Genomic DNA, 16388 nt, shown 5'->3' on the forward strand with positions numbered 1-16388 from the left:
CGTGAGGGCACGTGCCTAGGGCGGGGCAATGCGGGGGGACGGCACCTGAGCAGGTTTTTTTTTTTTTAATATCACTTTGTCCGGTCCGGTCCGACCGCCCCCCCCCCCGCCCCCCCAGCGCCGCCGCCGCTGATGCCTCCTTGCTGGCACAGCCCCCATTGACTGTCTGTCTCATACTCACCTCACCTGCTCCAGCGGTGCCGGCTGGTCTGCTCTCAGCGACTGCACGACTGCAGCTCGCCCTGTGTGAGCGGTCACATGGTGCCGCCTCATTAAGCGGTACCACCTGACCACGGCGCTCACACAGGACGAGGCGAGGAGGACGGTGCTGCGCAGGGACAGCCTGGCGGAGGATTCCGACTCTGAAGATTCCGTCCTTCTGCGCGGTGTGTGTGAGGTGAGTATGAATGATGATTGACAGCGTCAGCCAGGGAGGAGGGGGGGCCGGGGAGGATGTAGGAGGCCCGCGGTGGACGGGGAGCCGAGCCACACAGGATGGGAGTGTCGGTGAGCTGATGAGCCGCGGCGCCACGCATACAGCCAGAGCCAGGCCCGGGGGGGGGGAGATGAGCCACGCATACGGCGGGGCCGGGGGGGGTGGTGAATATGAGCCATGCATACAGGGGGGGGGGGGGTGAATATGAGCCATGCATACAGGGGGGGGGTGAATATGAGCCATGCATACAGGGGGGGGGGGTGGTGAATATGAGCCATGCATACAGGGGGGGAGGTTAATATGAGCCATGCATACGGGGGGGGGGTGATTATGAGCTATGCATACAGGGGGGGTGAATATGAGCCATGCATACAGGGGGGGTGAATATGAGCCATGCATACAGGGGGGGGTGAATATGAGCCATGCATACAGGGGGGGGGTGAATATGAGCCATGCATACAGGGGGGGGTGGTAAATATGAACCATGCATACAGGGGGGGGGTAAATATGAGCCATGCATACAGGGGAGAGGTTAATATGAGCCATGCATACAGGGGGGGGGGTGAATATGAGCCATGCATACAGGGGGGGTGAATATGAGCCATGCATACAGGGGGGGTGAATAAAAGCCATGCATACAGGGGGGGGGTGAATATGAGCCATGCATACAGGGGGGGAGGTTAATATGAGCCATGCATACAGGGGGGGTGAATATGAGCCATGCATACAGGGGGGGGTGAATATGAGCCATGCATACAGGGGGGGGTGAATATGAGCCATGCATACAGGGGGGGGGGTGAATATGAGCCATGCATACAGGGGGGGAGGTGAATATGAGCCATACATACAGGGGGGGTGAATATGAGCCATGCATACAGGGGGGGAGGTTAATATGAGCCATGCATACAGGGGGGGGGAGGTTAATATGAGCCATGCATACAGGGGGGGAATATGAGCCATGCATACAGAAGGGGGGTTAATATAAGCCATGCATACAGAAGGGGGGTTAATATGAGCCATGCATACAGAAGGGGGGTTAATATGAGCCATGCATACAGAAGGGGGGGTAATATGAGCCATGCATACAGAAGGGGGGGTAATATGAGCCATGCATAGGGGGGGTGAATATGAGCCATGCATACAGGAGGGGGGGTGTCAATATACAGTATGGAGAACTGTGTGTGGCCATAATACAGTATTGAGCATCATGTGTGGCCGTTATACAGGATGGAGCATCATGTGTGGCCATTATACAGGATGGAGCATCATGTGGCCGTTATACAGTATGGAGCATCATGTGTGGCCAATGGCCATTATACAGTATGGAGCATCATGTGGGTGTGCTCTAATCCAGTTTACTTTGCCATTGACAACCTTTCCCCATCCCATATGCTATCCTGAACATTGAGAGAAGGGAGGGGAAGAGCAGAGAGGGAAGGTGCTGCTACATAGAGGGTGCTGAACTACATATGTCAAAAGCAGTAGGAAAAACAACTATATATAATAGTACCACAGACACTACAGTAAAATGGTAGCATATACAGGGGTTGTACAAAATAATGGAAACACCTAACGTTTTGGCATCATAATCTTCGAACATGTGATAAACATGCAAACCGTGACATATGGTAATGTTTTGTAGTTGATTATTTGTGTTATGTGATATGTGTATGTAAATTAACTGTTTGTTTGTTTGGCATAATTGTAAGAACATTGATGAAAACCTGATACCAATTACATAGTTATTAAGCTTGAAGGAACACTTTAAGTCCATCTAGTTCAACCCATAGCCTAACCTAACATGCCCTAACATGTTGATCCAGGAGGAAGGCAAAAAAAACCCATGTGGTAAGAGTAAGCTCCATCATGGGGGAAAAAATTCCTTCCCGACCCCACATACGGCAATCAGACTAGTTCCCTGGATCAACGCCTTATCAAGGAATCTAATATATATACCCTGTGGGCAGACCTCTCGGATTTTCAAAGAGGCCAAATTGTTGGTGCTCGTATGGCAGGCGCTAGTGTAACAGAAAGTGCCCGAATGCTTGGTGTGTCAAGAGGTACTGTCTCCAAAGTAATGGCTGCATTTGAAAGAGAAGGAAAAACGTCCGCAGCAAAGCACAGGTCCGGCCGAAAGTCAAAGTTGACAGAGAGACTGTCAGACTCTAAAGCGAATTGTGAGAGAGGATCGCAAGACCACGGCTTCGAAAATCACTGCTGAGCTCAATGAACACCTACAGAACCCAGTTTCCACGAAAACTGTTTGTCGGGAGCTGCACAAATCTGGATTCCACGGAAGACCTGCAATTAGAAAACCGCTGCTCTCAATGACAAATTTTTCCAAGCATTTAGAATGGTGTAGAAACCTCCAGAATTTGTCCCTCGAGCAGTGGAAACATGTGATATTCTCAGACGAATCATCGTTTACCCTATTTCCGACCTCCGGCCGAGTGTACGTTTGGAGACAGCTGAAAGAAGCATTCCATCCAGACTGCCTTCTCCCAACCGTAAAACATGGCGGAGGTTCTGTGATGATCTGGGGTGCTATTTCGTGGAGATCCGCTGGGCCAATGATATCCCTTCATGGAAGAATTAACAGCCGAGATTATTTAGGCATTTTGGGCGACCAAGTGCATCCAATGGTTCAAGCACTGTTCCCGGAGGGGAACGCCATCTTTCAGGATGATAATGCACCAATTCATACAGCTAGAATCGTTAAAGCATGGCACGAGGAACATTCTGATGAAGCTGAGCATCTCACCTGGCCCCCACAATCCCCAGATCTCAACATTATTGAGCATTTATGGTCGATTTTAGAGATTCAAGTTAGACGTCGATTTCCGCCGCCATCGTCGCTCAAAGAACTGGAGGGTGTTTTAACTGCAGAATGGGCTAAAATTCCTTTGGAAACAATTCACACCTTGTATGAATACATACCTCAGAGAATTGAGGCTGTAATCGCCGCAAAAGGTGGACCTACACCATATTAAACTAACTTTTGTTGATATTTCCAGTTGTTTCCATTATTTTGTCCAACCCCTGTATATATATATATATATATTTTTTTTTTTTAAGAAAACCATTTGAAAAATTGCTTCATTTTGTATTTAGCAATCAAATGAATAAGTAAAAAACCAACGCAGTGGAGTCCGTAGCCTCGGAAAAGGGATTGAACAGGGTTTGAACAGGATATCTGCTTTCTTCTAGGACTTGTGCCACACCTGTGGATGGGCTGTATCTAGTATTGCAGAACAAGTTTATTGAGAATGGGGTTTATTTCTATACTGCTTACATCTTTTGGTCAAGTGTGGCATTTTTTTTTCCAGAAAAGATATATTGTACCAAATTAAAAGGAAAGTAAAATTGTATGCATTAGAGTTTGGGTTGCTTCTTGCAAAGTGATGGCATATCCTAGCAATGCAGCTCCATTCTTTGAGCTTGGCATACCCTTTTAATGCTACAGAAAGTCATATGCAATTATCGCCACCTAGTGGTGGCTGCTTACAGTCAGAATTATATTGTTGCCACCTAGTGGTGGCTGTGTTCTGTTACACACCTGTCCCTGTCTGGACGCTGTTTCTTCTGCCTCAGTCCAGTGAACGATTTGGTGCTCCACATTGGGTTTTGTAAGTGGTCTGGTGTACTTTGGTGGGCTTTGGTATTGAATCTGAGCGTAAACTTGCAGTTTGTGTGTCCACAGCCATCTGACTGCGGGCTGTAGGTCGTCTCCTGTAGACCTGCAGCTTCTAGTGCTTTTTCCAACTTGTTCACGGCTTCTTTTGACTCCGGAGTTCTGTCCCCTGGTCTGCTGTACCTCTTCTCTTTTTCCACCTGCAATTTTCTGGACCTCCTCCTAGCTGTGTGCTGCTAACTTGGTTGCTGACTTTCCCTTTACTCCGGAGTATCATCTCCTAACTGCCTGCGGCTTCCAACATGGCACTACTTGCTTGCAGTCTCTTGACTTCCTCCACCTGACTGTAGTTTCCTGCACTTCACCATGCTTGCCTGCGCTTTCCTAATGTCCTCCCTCTGCCTGCGGCATCCTTCGCTCCATCTGTCTGCGGTTTCCTGACATCCTTTGCCTACCTGTGCTTTCCCATACTCTGTCTGCCTGCAGTTTACTTATGTCCTCCACCTACCTGCAGTGTCCTGTTCCTCAGTTATTTGTGTCCTGCGTGCCTCATCTACATACTGCACTGATGCTCATGGCCCGTGTGCCCACCCAAGCATTGGGCTTAGTGGATCCACCTCACCTCATGAGTCTAACATACAGTCAGAATGATATCATCGCCACCTAGTGGTGTCTGTATACAGTCCCAATTATATCATCGCCACCTAGTGGTTGCTGCATAAAGTCACAATTATATCGCCACCTATTGGTGGCTGCATACAGTAAAAAGTATATCATTGCCACCTAGTGGTGGCTACACACAGTCCCATTTATATCATCGCCACTTAGTGGTGGCTGTATACAGTCAGAATTATATCATCGCCACCTAGTGGTGGCTGTATACAGTCCCAATTATATCATCGCCACCTAGCGGTGGCTGTATATAGTCAGAATTATATCATCGCCACCTAGTGGTGGCTGTATATAGTCAGAATTATATCATCGCCACCTAGCGGTGGCTGTATATAGTCAGAATTATATCATCGCCACCTAGTGGTGGCTGTATACAGTCCCAATTATATCATCGCCACCTAGTGGTGGCTGTATACAGTCCCAATTATATCATCGCCACCTAGTGCTGGCTGCATACATTCATAATTATATCAAACGAAGGACAAAAGCAGTACATTTTTGGGAGATCCCAATGAGGGTGGGGTCCATTCTGTGGGGCTAAAGTTTTTTTGTGAGGCACTTTTCTTTTTGTGCGTGAAGCCTGAAGCCTGTAGATATGTAGCAAATAGGTTTTCTGTATTTGTCATTGGTATATATTGAGTTAATAAATTTGCAAAGTTGTAGAGAGGAATTTTATATTGTATTGTGAGTCTTCTTGGAAACAATTTGTTAAAAGTTCCTGCATTTTATACCTGAGCTCGTTCTGCAGATGATTCAGGTGAAATTTGTCACATTTACTCATCTTCATAAGGTTTACTTTGCCAAGTCAAAAAAAGGACTGAAAGCCTAGTGTGAAGCATATGTACCGTATAGCAACCTGTCTGTCTTTACACGTACTGCTGCCATGGATTAGAACTACATCTGTATCCCTCTGAAAGGAACGATCACACATCAGATCCACAGACAGTGATGGGGCTGCAGCGATCTGACATTATGCCGCTGTCTTACTCTCTACAAGGAGTTCTTGTCAGAGAAAAAGTTACTGAAAAAATTATTTGACCTCAGATTACAGGGAGTCTCCCAAGATGCAAATTCAGCTACATAATAATTTATATAGGGGACTGAGTCTCTCAAATGTATTAATATTATCAGTATTTAGAGATGAGCCGATCAATTCATGGAGGATCGAGTTCACGTTTTACGCAAATTCAAAAACTTTGAGATTCGATTCACGGTTTACAAAAAACAAGCAAAAAATGTACCGGGCATCATTTCCCACACTACTGAAACATCAGAAAGTGGCTAATATAATTTCCCATTGCCGTGTAGGAGTCCCCATAATGTCCTGCATCTATGACATCTAGCGGATGATCAGATCGCGGGGTCATCGCGGAGCACATCGGAGCAGAGTAATTTTCCATCTCTAGAGTCACTGGGCAAGTCTCTCTCCTGTAGAGTGTAAGCTCTTATGGTCAGTGGGGTCCTCTCTCTCACCTGTAGAGTGTAAGCTCTTATGGTCAGCGGGGTCATAGTTACATAGTTACATAGTTATTGAGGTTGAAGGAAGACTTTAAGTCCATCTAGTTCAACCCATAGCCTAACCTAACATGCCCTAACATGTTGGGTCCTCTCTCTCCTGTAGAGTGTAAGCTCTTATGGTCAGCGGGGTCCTCTCTCCTGTAGAGTGTAAGCTCTTATGGTCAGCGGGGTCCTCTCTCTCCTGTAAAGTGTAATCTCTTATGATCAGCGGGGTCCTCTCTCTCCTGTAGAGTGTAATCTCTTATGGTCAGTGGGGTCCTCTCTCTCCTGTAGAGTGTAAGCTCTTATGGTCAGCGGGGTCCTCTCTCCTGTAGAGTGTAAGCTCTTATGGTCAGCGGGGTCCTCTCTCTCCTGTAAAGTGTAATCTCTTATGATCAGCGGGGTCCTCTCTCTCCTGTAGAGTGTAATCTCTTATGGTCAGTGGGGTCCTCTCTCTCCTGTAGAGTGTAAGCTCTTATGGTCAGTGAGGTCCTCTCTCTCTCCTTTAGAGTGTAAGCTCTTATGGTCAGTGGGGTCCTCTCTCTCCTGTAGAGTGTAAGCTCTTATGGTCAGCGGGGTCCTCTCTCTCCTGTAGAGTGTAATCTCTTATGATCAGCGGGGTCCTCTCTCTCCTGTAGAGTGTAATCTCTTATGGTCAGTGGGGTCCTCTCTCTCCTGTAGAGTGTAATCTCTTATGGTCAGTGGGGTCCTCTCTCTCTCCTGTAGAGTGTAAGCTCTTATGGTCAGCGGGGTCCTCTCTCTCCTGTAGAGTGTAATCTCTTATGGTCAGTGGGGTCCTCTCTCTCCTGTAGAGTGTAAGCTCTTATGGTCAGTGAGGTCCTCTCTCTCCTGTAGAGTGTAAGCTCTTATGATCAGTGGGGTCCTCTCTCTCCTGTAGAGTGTAAGCTCTTATGGTCAGCAGGGTCCTCTCTCTCCTGTAGAGTGTAAGCTCTTATGATTAGTGGGGTCCTCTCTCACCTGTAGAGTGTAAGCTCTTATGGTCAGCGGGGTCGTCTCTCTCCTGTAGAGTGTAATCTCTTATGGTCAGTGGGGTCCTCTCTCTCCTGTAGAGTGTAAGCTCTTATGGTCAGTGGGGTCCTCTGTCTCCTGTAGAGTGTAAGCTCTTATGATCAGTGGGGTCCTCTCTCTCCTGTAGAGTGTAAGCTCTTATGATCAGTGGGGTCCTCTCTCTCACCTGTAGAGTGTAAGCTCTTATGGTCAGCAGGGTCCTCTCTCTCCTGTAGAGTGTAAGCTATTATGATTAGTGGGGTCCTCTCTCACCTGTAGAGTGTAAGCTCTTATGGTCAGTGGGGTCCTCTCTCTCCTGTAGAATGTAAGCTCTTATGGTCAGTGGGGTCTTCTCTCTCCTGTAGAGTGTAAGCTCTTATGGTCAGTGGGGTCCTCTCTCTCCAGTAGAATGTAAGCTCTTATGGTCAGTGGGGTCCTCTCTCTCCTGTAGAGTGTAAGCTCTTATGGTCAGCGGGGTCCTCTCTCTCCTGTAGAGTGTAATCTCTTATGGTCAGTGGGGTCCTCTCTCTCCTGTAGAGTGTAAGCTCTTATGGTCAGTGGGGTCCTCTGTCTCCTGTAGAGTGTAAGCTCTTATGATCAGTGGGGTCCTCTCTCTCCTGTAGAGTGTAAGCTCTTATGATCAGTGGGGTCCTCTCTCTCACCTGTAGAGTGTAAGCTCTTATGGTCAGCAGGGTCCTCTCTCTCCTGTAGAGTGTAAGCTATTATGATTAGTGGGGTCCTCTCTCTCCTGTAGAGTGTAAGCTCTTATGGTCAGTGGGGTCCTCTCTCTCCTGTAGAATGTAAGCTCTTATGGTCAGTGGGGTCTTCTCTCTCCTGTAGAGTGTAAGCTCTTATGGTCAGTGGGGTCCTCTCTCTCCAGTAGAATGTAAGCTCTTATGGTCAGTGGGGTCCTCTCTCTCCTGTAGAGTGTAAGCTCTTATGGTCAGCGGGGTCCTCTCTCTCCTGTAGAGTGTAAGCTCTTATGGTCAGCGGGGTCCTCTCTCCTGTGGAGTGTAAGCTCTTATGGTCAGCGGGGTCCTCTCTCTCCTGTAGAATGTAAGCTCTTATGGTCAGTGGGGTCCTCTCTCTCCTGTAGAGTGTAAGCTCTTATGGTCAGTGGGGTCCTCTCTCTCTTCTGTAGAGTGTAAGCTCTTATGGTCAGTGGGGTCCTCTCTCTCCTGTAGAATGTAAGCTCTTCTGGTCAGTGGGGTCCTCTCTCTCCTGTAGAGTGTAAGCTCTTATGGTCAGTGGGGTCCTCTCTCTCCTGTAGAGTGTAAGCTCTTATGGTCAGCGGGGTCCTCTCTCTCCTGTAGAGTGTAAGCTCTTATGGTCAGCGGGGTCCTCTCTCCTGTGGAGTGTAAGCTCTTATGGTCAGCGGGGTCCTCTCTCTCCTGTAGAATGTAAGCTCTTATGGTCAGTGGGGTCCTCTCTCTCCTGTAGAGTGTAAGCTCTTATGGTCAGTGGGGTCCTCTCTCTCCTGTAGAGTGTAAGCTCTTATGGTCAGTGGGGTCCTCTCTCTCCTGTAGAATGTAAGCTCTTATGGTCAGTGGGGTCCTCTCTCTCCTGTAGAGTATAAGCTCTTATGGTCAGTGAGGTCCTCTCTCTCCTGTAGAGTGTAAGCTCTTATGGTCAGTGGGGTCCTCTCTCTCCTGTAGAGTGTAAGCTCTTATGGTCAGCGGGGTCCTCTCTCCTGTAGAGTGTAAGCTCTTATGGTCAGCGGGGTCCTCTCTCCTGTGGAGTGTAAGCTCTTATGGTCAGTGGGGTCCTCTCTCTCCTGTAGAGTGTAAGCTCTTATGGTCAGCGGGGTTCTCTCTCTCCTGTAGAGTGTAAGCTCTTATGGTCAGTAGGGTCCTCTCTCTCTTCTGTAGAGTGTAAGCTCTTATGGTCAGTGGGGTCCTCTCTCTCTTCTGTAGAGTGTAAGCTCTTATGGTCAGTGGGGTCCTCTCTCTCCTGTAGAGTGTAAGCTCTTATGGTCAGCGGGGTTCTCTCTCTCCTGTAGAGTGTAAGCTCTTATGGTCAGTAGGGTCCTCTCTCTCTTCTGTAGAGTGTAAGCTCTTATGGTCAGTGGGGTCCTCTCTCTCTTCTGTAGAGTGTAAGCTCTTATGGTCAGTGGGGTCCTCTCTCTTCTGTAGAGTGTAAGCTCTTATGGTCAGTAGGGTCCTCTCTGTCTCCTGTAGAGTGTAAGCTCTTATGGTCAGTGGGGTCCTCTTTCTCCTGTAGAGTGTAAGCTCTTATGGTCAGTGGGGTCCTCTCTCTCTTCTGTAGAGTGTAAGCTCTTATGGTCAGTGGGGTCCTCTCTCTTCTGTAGAGTGTAAGCTCTTATGGTCAGTGGGGTCCTCTATCTCCTGTAGAGTGTAAGCTCTTATGGTCAGTGGGGTCCTCTTTCTCCTGTAGAGTGTAAGCTCTTATGGTCAGTGGGGTCCTCTCTCTCTTCTGTAGAGTGTAAGCTCTTATGGTCAGTGGGGTCCTCTCTCTTCTGTAGAGTGTAAGCTCTTATGGTCAGTAGGGTCCTCTCTGTCTCCTGTAGAGTGTAAGCTCTTATGGTCAGTAGGGTCCTCTCTCTCTTCTGTAGAGTGTAAGCTCTTATGGTCAGTGGGGTCCTCTCTCACTTCTGTAGAGTGTAAGCTCTTATGGTCAGTGGGGTCCTCTCTCTTCTGTAGAGTGTAAGCTCTTATGGTCAGTAGGGTCCTCTCTGTCTCCTGTAGAGTGTAAGCTCTTATGGTCAGTGGGGTCCTCTTTCTCCTGTAGAGTGTAAACTCTTATGGTTAGTTGGACCCGGTCTCTCCTCTCTCCCATATCTCTCTCCCAGTAGCGAGAAAAAAATTTGAAACGCCAGAATTACGTTTTTTTGGTCGCCACAACATTGCATTAAAATGCAATAACGGGCGATCAAAAGAACGTATCTGCACCAAAATGGTATCATTAAAAACGACAGCTCGCCATGCAAAAAATAAGCCCTCACCTGACCTCAGATCACGAAAAATGGAGACGCTACGGGTATTGGAAAATTGCACAATTTTTTACTTTTTTTAGCAAAGTTTGGAATTTTTTTTAGATAAAACATAACCTAGACATGTTTGGTGTCTATGAGCTCATAATGACCTGGAGAATCAAAATGGCAGGTCATTTTTAGCATTTAGTGAACCTAGCAAAAAAGTCAAACAAAAGACAAGTGTGGTATTGCACTTTTCTTGCAATTTCACCGCACTTGGAATTTCTTTCCCATTTTCTAGTACATGACATGGTAAAACCAATGGTGTTCTTCAAAAGTGTAACTTGTCCCTCAAAAAACAAGCCCTCACATGGCCATATTGACGGAAAAATAAAAAAGTTATGGCTCTGGGAAGGAGGGGAGCGAAAAGCGAGAATGCAAAAACGGAAAAGGGCAAGGTCATGAAGGGGCCGGTGCGTATGTCCGTAAATTCTCTCATCTAAGAGAATCGGGCTGATTATGGAAATGACTCTGATCCAAGTGTCAGTATGATCCGATTCTCTCGAATGAGACAACCGGTAAGAAGATGGAGAACAAAATTTCTCCATCTTCTCCATTGTGTCAGTACGCGGAAATTGGACTGCACCCAGGTGTCATCTGAGTACAGTCCAATGGTTTCTTCACATTCATTGACTCGCAATCCGAATGTCAAATCAAGTTGCAAAAAGTCAGACATAATAAGACATTATTTATTTGACGTTTTGTCGGATCGCACTTGGACCAAAAATACTCTCGTCTGCACCTTCCCTAACACACATCTTCGATATATTATTTTCTATTTCAATTTAGCATTTAATTTAGAATTTTATATAATAATTTGATTCTTTAGATATTTCTATATTTTTAATTGACTGCAAAAAAAATGCAAAAAAATAAAAAGCTAAAAAAAAAAAAGCAGAGAAAACAACAACAAATCTGCAAAAATAAATAAATAAAATAATAAAATCTAAATTGAAGCCTTAAAACCCTGACTTGGAAATGATGTGCCAAATCCAGACATTTGGTTCTGAAAACTTACTGGGGAATAAAAGGCTCGTATTAGGGTAAGTGCAGCGTAAGTCTGATAATGGAAACACATCTGCTGCGCGCGGCGTCGAACGCGGGCTTCCCAGTATTAATTATATTGATGCACAGCGCTGCAAAGTGAGTTGAACATTATTTATAGTGATCTTTGCTAAGTAAATCATTTTAAAAATGGCTTTCTAAATGTAACGTTCTTAAGAAGCCCTACAGAATTAAAGAGGCTTTACAATGGAACATGAAACATATTGTGATAGGAGCCAGAAGCTGCCTTGATTAATGCCCCCGATTATCAGTGATGCAAATCACTTTCACTTATTAAGTCGCATTTAATATCCTAATGAAGGCTTCCCGAGCAGATTTGGTAATTTCAGAGAAAGTGACTGTGAACTAGTGCCCTTTCAGCATGTTCAGAGCGCGCCTCCATAGAAAGAAAACCTCATTTAGCCCAATAACAATTCACATCGAATGTGTCTGCGCCCGTCTTAGTTTCTGCCGCGCAGCGGGTTATCAATTAACCTTTTCAGGTCCAGAAGTGATCTTCCATAAATTCCAGCTGTGAAGGCCAATGGACCATGCATAAATGAAGATTACCTCCAGCTTATTCTTCTAAACAAGCATTAGACACATGTTAAATCTGTAATGAACACCATAGATTACGCCTGTATCACTCTCGCGCCTTAGTCGTCTTAATAAGGAGATGGAGAAAGCCGTGAATTTTTCTTAGGAAATTACTTTTTTTTGTGTGCATTAAAACGTTCTTTAAACCGTATATCTGAGACATATTTTACCGCCTGATACATAGACTGAAAGAGCTCCAAGAATATAATCTGTCATTTGTACAGGAGAGAGCTTGCAGTACCATCCGTGGCCACTACTCAATATGTGGCGCTGTGCAACTTCCTGTGCGCCACACTCATTTTGATCATATGATCGGTGGAGGTGCCAGGATTTAGACTCCATCTCTCCCTGTTATTAGCGGCAGCAGGTGTCGGATGATGGGAGCAGTTGTCCCATCAGCTGACACCAGTGACTAGAGGTAAACTGTATACCTCCGATCACAGCTGAGCGCTCACACTGTCTTTTCACCGCGGCTCTCTGACACCGGATGTTCTGGCCCCCTATTCAAGTGAATGGGGTTCGGGTCCAGGTACCCGAACCCAAACTTTTAGTAATTGTTCGGCTGAACCCGAACATCCAGGTGTCCTCCCATCTCTACCCATGAGCATTCCACTTTTTGCTTTTTAAAATTCTGCCATACGGTTCCAGAGATATAGGCCTTTTTATTTACTACAATTTTTCATGATCTTTACTAAGAGGGCGTGGCTCATGATACAGAACATTCCGAAGACACGCCCCCAAATAATTCCATGAACCACACCCCCTTTGTAATGACCATAAAAATTGTCACTAAATAAAAAGGTCTATATCTCTGGAACTGTATGGAGGATTTAAAAAAAGAAAAAAGTGTAATACTCAGGGGAGAAGCTAGAATAAAAGAAAAGCAAAAACTGGATACTTTTGACCTGGTGACATATCGCCTTTAAACCAGAGCGGTTAAGAATCAGTGATTGACATATGCCACAATTATAAGCTAAGCTTTCCTTTATCAAGGGTAAAAATTCAGTTCGCCCCTTTAGCACTTTATCTAATTATCCCGCTAGATCTCACTTGTTTTGCTTGTCCGAGGAAGTGACCGTTCTGCAGCCCAATAGTGATCGCTGATTGGCTGCAGGGCTCACGAGACATAACAATGTCAAGGGAGGCCAGGTGCCAATATTGCTGGGAGGTGAGTCTATGTTATGTTATTTTACAAAGGGGAGTACTACATTTATAAAGGGGAAGACCACGTAGTGGACAACCCCTTTAAGGAACTATAATGTGCAGGGGGCAGAGTGAAATATCGGAGACCCATGGTATTTCTTGTGCCCCACTTTAGAAGGCGTGAAAGCTTCCCGTAGTTTTCTAGCTTGCATGCATATCCCAGCCTAAAACATATCGTCTCGATGACTGTATTTTTCGGCTAGGACTGCCCCTCTAATTTGTCTTAACACAAGGGCCGGTGTTAAAAGAGCTACAACAATGGCTTTAGATGAGTAAAATTGTCATTTCTTGTCTTGATTATCCTCAGATTGCTTGTGTAGGACAAGATTTACCAGTGGATTTGTTTAAAAGCAAGTAATCCCCAGGGAAGAAAATATGTGAAAGGAGGAAAAAGGAAACAGTCAGGAGTACGATGAAAGCCGCTTCATTTTTCTTCTGTAAAAGAATAATAAAAAAAAAAAGACGTTCTTTAAAGACTCCCCTGCCCTGGTTTAATTGGAAACATCTCTCCACGACACGGCTTTTCTATGAAAGCAGTACATAATATTATTCTCTTGCATATAACAAGACCGTAGATGAAAGACGCCAGACAGAAGATCCGTGACAATTGAATAGTGTGAAGTTTGGATATAGCCCCACAGAAGGCGACGGCTGACGTAGGCAATTTCTCTGGCGTTTGTCTTCTAATTACTCGCAGCTCCCACCTTAATTCATCCTCATCATCTAACCTCTTATGTAATCTCCCACAATGAGGCATTGAGCAGGACGCCGATGAGAACAGCACATTCTGCCATTATCATCTGGATTAAGTGCAGTGATACTTTATAAAGCATTTCACATGGCAGCTCTCAGCGCATCGCAGGAATAAAATGGCAAATCGTATCGCTTCTCATTTATCTTAATGTACTTGGATGATGTAAAAGGCGTCCGCACATAATCCTATAGATGCATTCATAAGTATTACACTCCAATGGCAAATATGATTTATGGGGGTCATTCACAAATCTTCATGGAGGTGTTTTGTTCTGCAGATTCCTCCATTTATTGATATAGAATATTGGTGGAGGATCCATCACTGGGATCTGGACCCCACCTGATCATCTATTACAATCACATGATAGGGCTGGTTGTGCACGGGAGTGATCCCAACCACTAGTCTACAGCACTGAGGGTATGTGCTTGTGATGTCTTTTTCAGGCGAAACCCACTGCAAAAAAATTAACATAATACACAGCAATATAATAACATCAAATGGTTAAAGGAAGTAGCACGATCATTCCTTGCTCGCTATAATAATAATAATAATAATAATAATAATCTTTATTTATATAGCGCCAACATATTCCGCAGCGCTTTACAGTTAAACAGTTTCAAACACAACAGTCATGGGTAACAATGTTAACAATACAGTAATAAAGCAAAATAAGACAAAATAAGACGAAATAAGACAACCCTGCTCGTGAGAGCTTACAATCTACAATGAGGTGGGGAGATATAAAGTACAGGTGTGTATTTACAATGATGTATTTACAATGATGGTCCAGCCATCTTCAGGGAGTGGGGGGTAGATGGAAGTAGTGAATGGGCTACACACACACAAACATAAAATGAGTTTGATTAGTGAACGTGATAGGCCGCTCTGAACAAATGTGTTTTGAGCGAGCGCCTAAAACTATGCAAGTTGTGGATGGTCCTAATATCTTGGGGTAGAGCATTCCAGAGGATTGGTGCAGCACGGGAGAAGTCTTGGAGTCAGGAGTGGGAGGTACAGATTAGTGCAGAGGTTAGTTGAAAGTCGTTTGCAGAGCGCAGCGGTCGGCTAAGCCGATAGACAGAAATGAGGGAGGAGATGTAAGGGGGTGCCGTACTGTGGAGAGCTTTGTGGGTGAGAACAAGTACTTTGAATTGTATCCTGTAATGAATGGGCAGCCAGTGTAACGACTGGCGAAGAGCGGACACGTCCGAGTAACGATTAGCCAGATGGACAACCCTGGCTGCCGCATTAAGGATAGACTGGAGAGGGGAAAGTCGCGTGAGGGGGAGGCCAATTAATAGAGTGTTACAGTAGTCCAGACGGGAGTGGATTAGGGCGACAGTGAGAGTTTTTGTTGTCTCCATGGTGAGAAAAGGGCGGATTCTAGAGATCTTCTTTAGGTGTAAGGGGCACGAGCGGGCAAGAGATTGTATGTGGGAGGTGAAGGAGAGATCAGAGTCAAACATAACACCCAGACAGCATGCCTGCTGCCGGGGTGTTATTATGGTGCCACCCACGGAGAGGGAAATGTCAGATTTAGGGAGGTTAGTAGAAGGCGGGAGCAGAAGAAGTTCAGTTTTGGAGAGGTTGAGTTTCAGATAGAGAGCGGACATGATGTCAGAGACTGCGGACAGACAGTCAGTGGCGTTCTGTAGTACAGCGGGGGTAAGGTCAGGGGATGACGTGTATAGTTGTGTGTCATCAGCATAAAGATGGTACTGAAAGCCAAATCTGCTGATGGTCTGTCCAATTGGGGCCGTGTAAAGGGAGAAGAGAAGGGGGCCAAGGACTGAGCCCTAAGGTATCCCAACAGTGAGAGGAAGAGGAGATGAAGTGGAGCCGGAGAACAGAACACTGAAGGAGCGTTCAGAAAGATAGGAAGAGAACCAGGAGAGAGCAGTGTCCTTAATGCCTAGTGACTGGAGCCTAGAGAGTAGGAGAGGGTGGTCAACCGTGTCAAAAGCTGCAGAAAGATCAAGGAGAATGAGCAGAGAGTGGTCACCGTTACATTTTGCTGTCAGAAGGTCATTGGTCACCTTGATGAGTGCAGTTTCTGTCGAATGTAGGGGGCGGAACCCGGACTGTGAAGGGTCTAGGAGGGAATGAGTGGAGAGGTAACGGGTAAGGCGGGAGTATACTAGGCGCTCCAGGAGTTTTGAGATGAAGGGGAGATTGGAGACCGGTCTGTAGTTGTTTGTGCATGATGGGTCAAGGGTGTTTTTTTTTAGTAATGGAGTAATGATAGAGTATTTGAAGGAGGAGGGAAAAATGCCAGAGGAAAGGGAGAGATTAAAAATTGTAGTTAGGTGAGTTGTGACGACTGGAGAGAGAGACTGGAGGAGGTGTGAGGGAATGGGGTCGATGGTGCATGTAGTCGGACGAGAAGAGGAGAGGAGCTTGGAGACTTCTTCTGTGATGGGATCGAATGCAGAGAGTGAGCCAGGGGAGGTGCAGGGAGGAATGGGAGTAATTGCACTTGGTGTCTGGGAGCGGATTTCCTGATGGATATTGTCTATTTTCTCTATAAAGTGGGAGGCCAGGTCATCAGCACAAA

General features: G+C 46.0%; 1 long non-coding RNA gene across 1 annotated transcript in view; it reads left to right on the forward strand.

Moving 5' to 3' along the window:
• Nucleotides 1–13936, forward strand: part of LOC143809056 (uncharacterized) — a 67281-nt gene extending 53345 nt beyond the window's left edge. The window contains exon 4 of the long non-coding RNA XR_013222047.1: nucleotides 13388–13936. This is a non-coding gene — a long non-coding RNA (uncharacterized LOC143809056). The remainder of the gene's footprint in view (nucleotides 1–13387) is intronic.
• The last annotated feature ends 2452 nt before the right edge of the window (nucleotides 13937–16388 follow it).

The sequence above is a fragment of the Ranitomeya variabilis genome, chromosome 2 (assembly GCF_051348905.1).
Source record: "Ranitomeya variabilis isolate aRanVar5 chromosome 2, aRanVar5.hap1, whole genome shotgun sequence".
Classification (NCBI taxonomy): Eukaryota; Metazoa; Chordata; class Amphibia; order Anura; family Dendrobatidae; genus Ranitomeya; species Ranitomeya variabilis.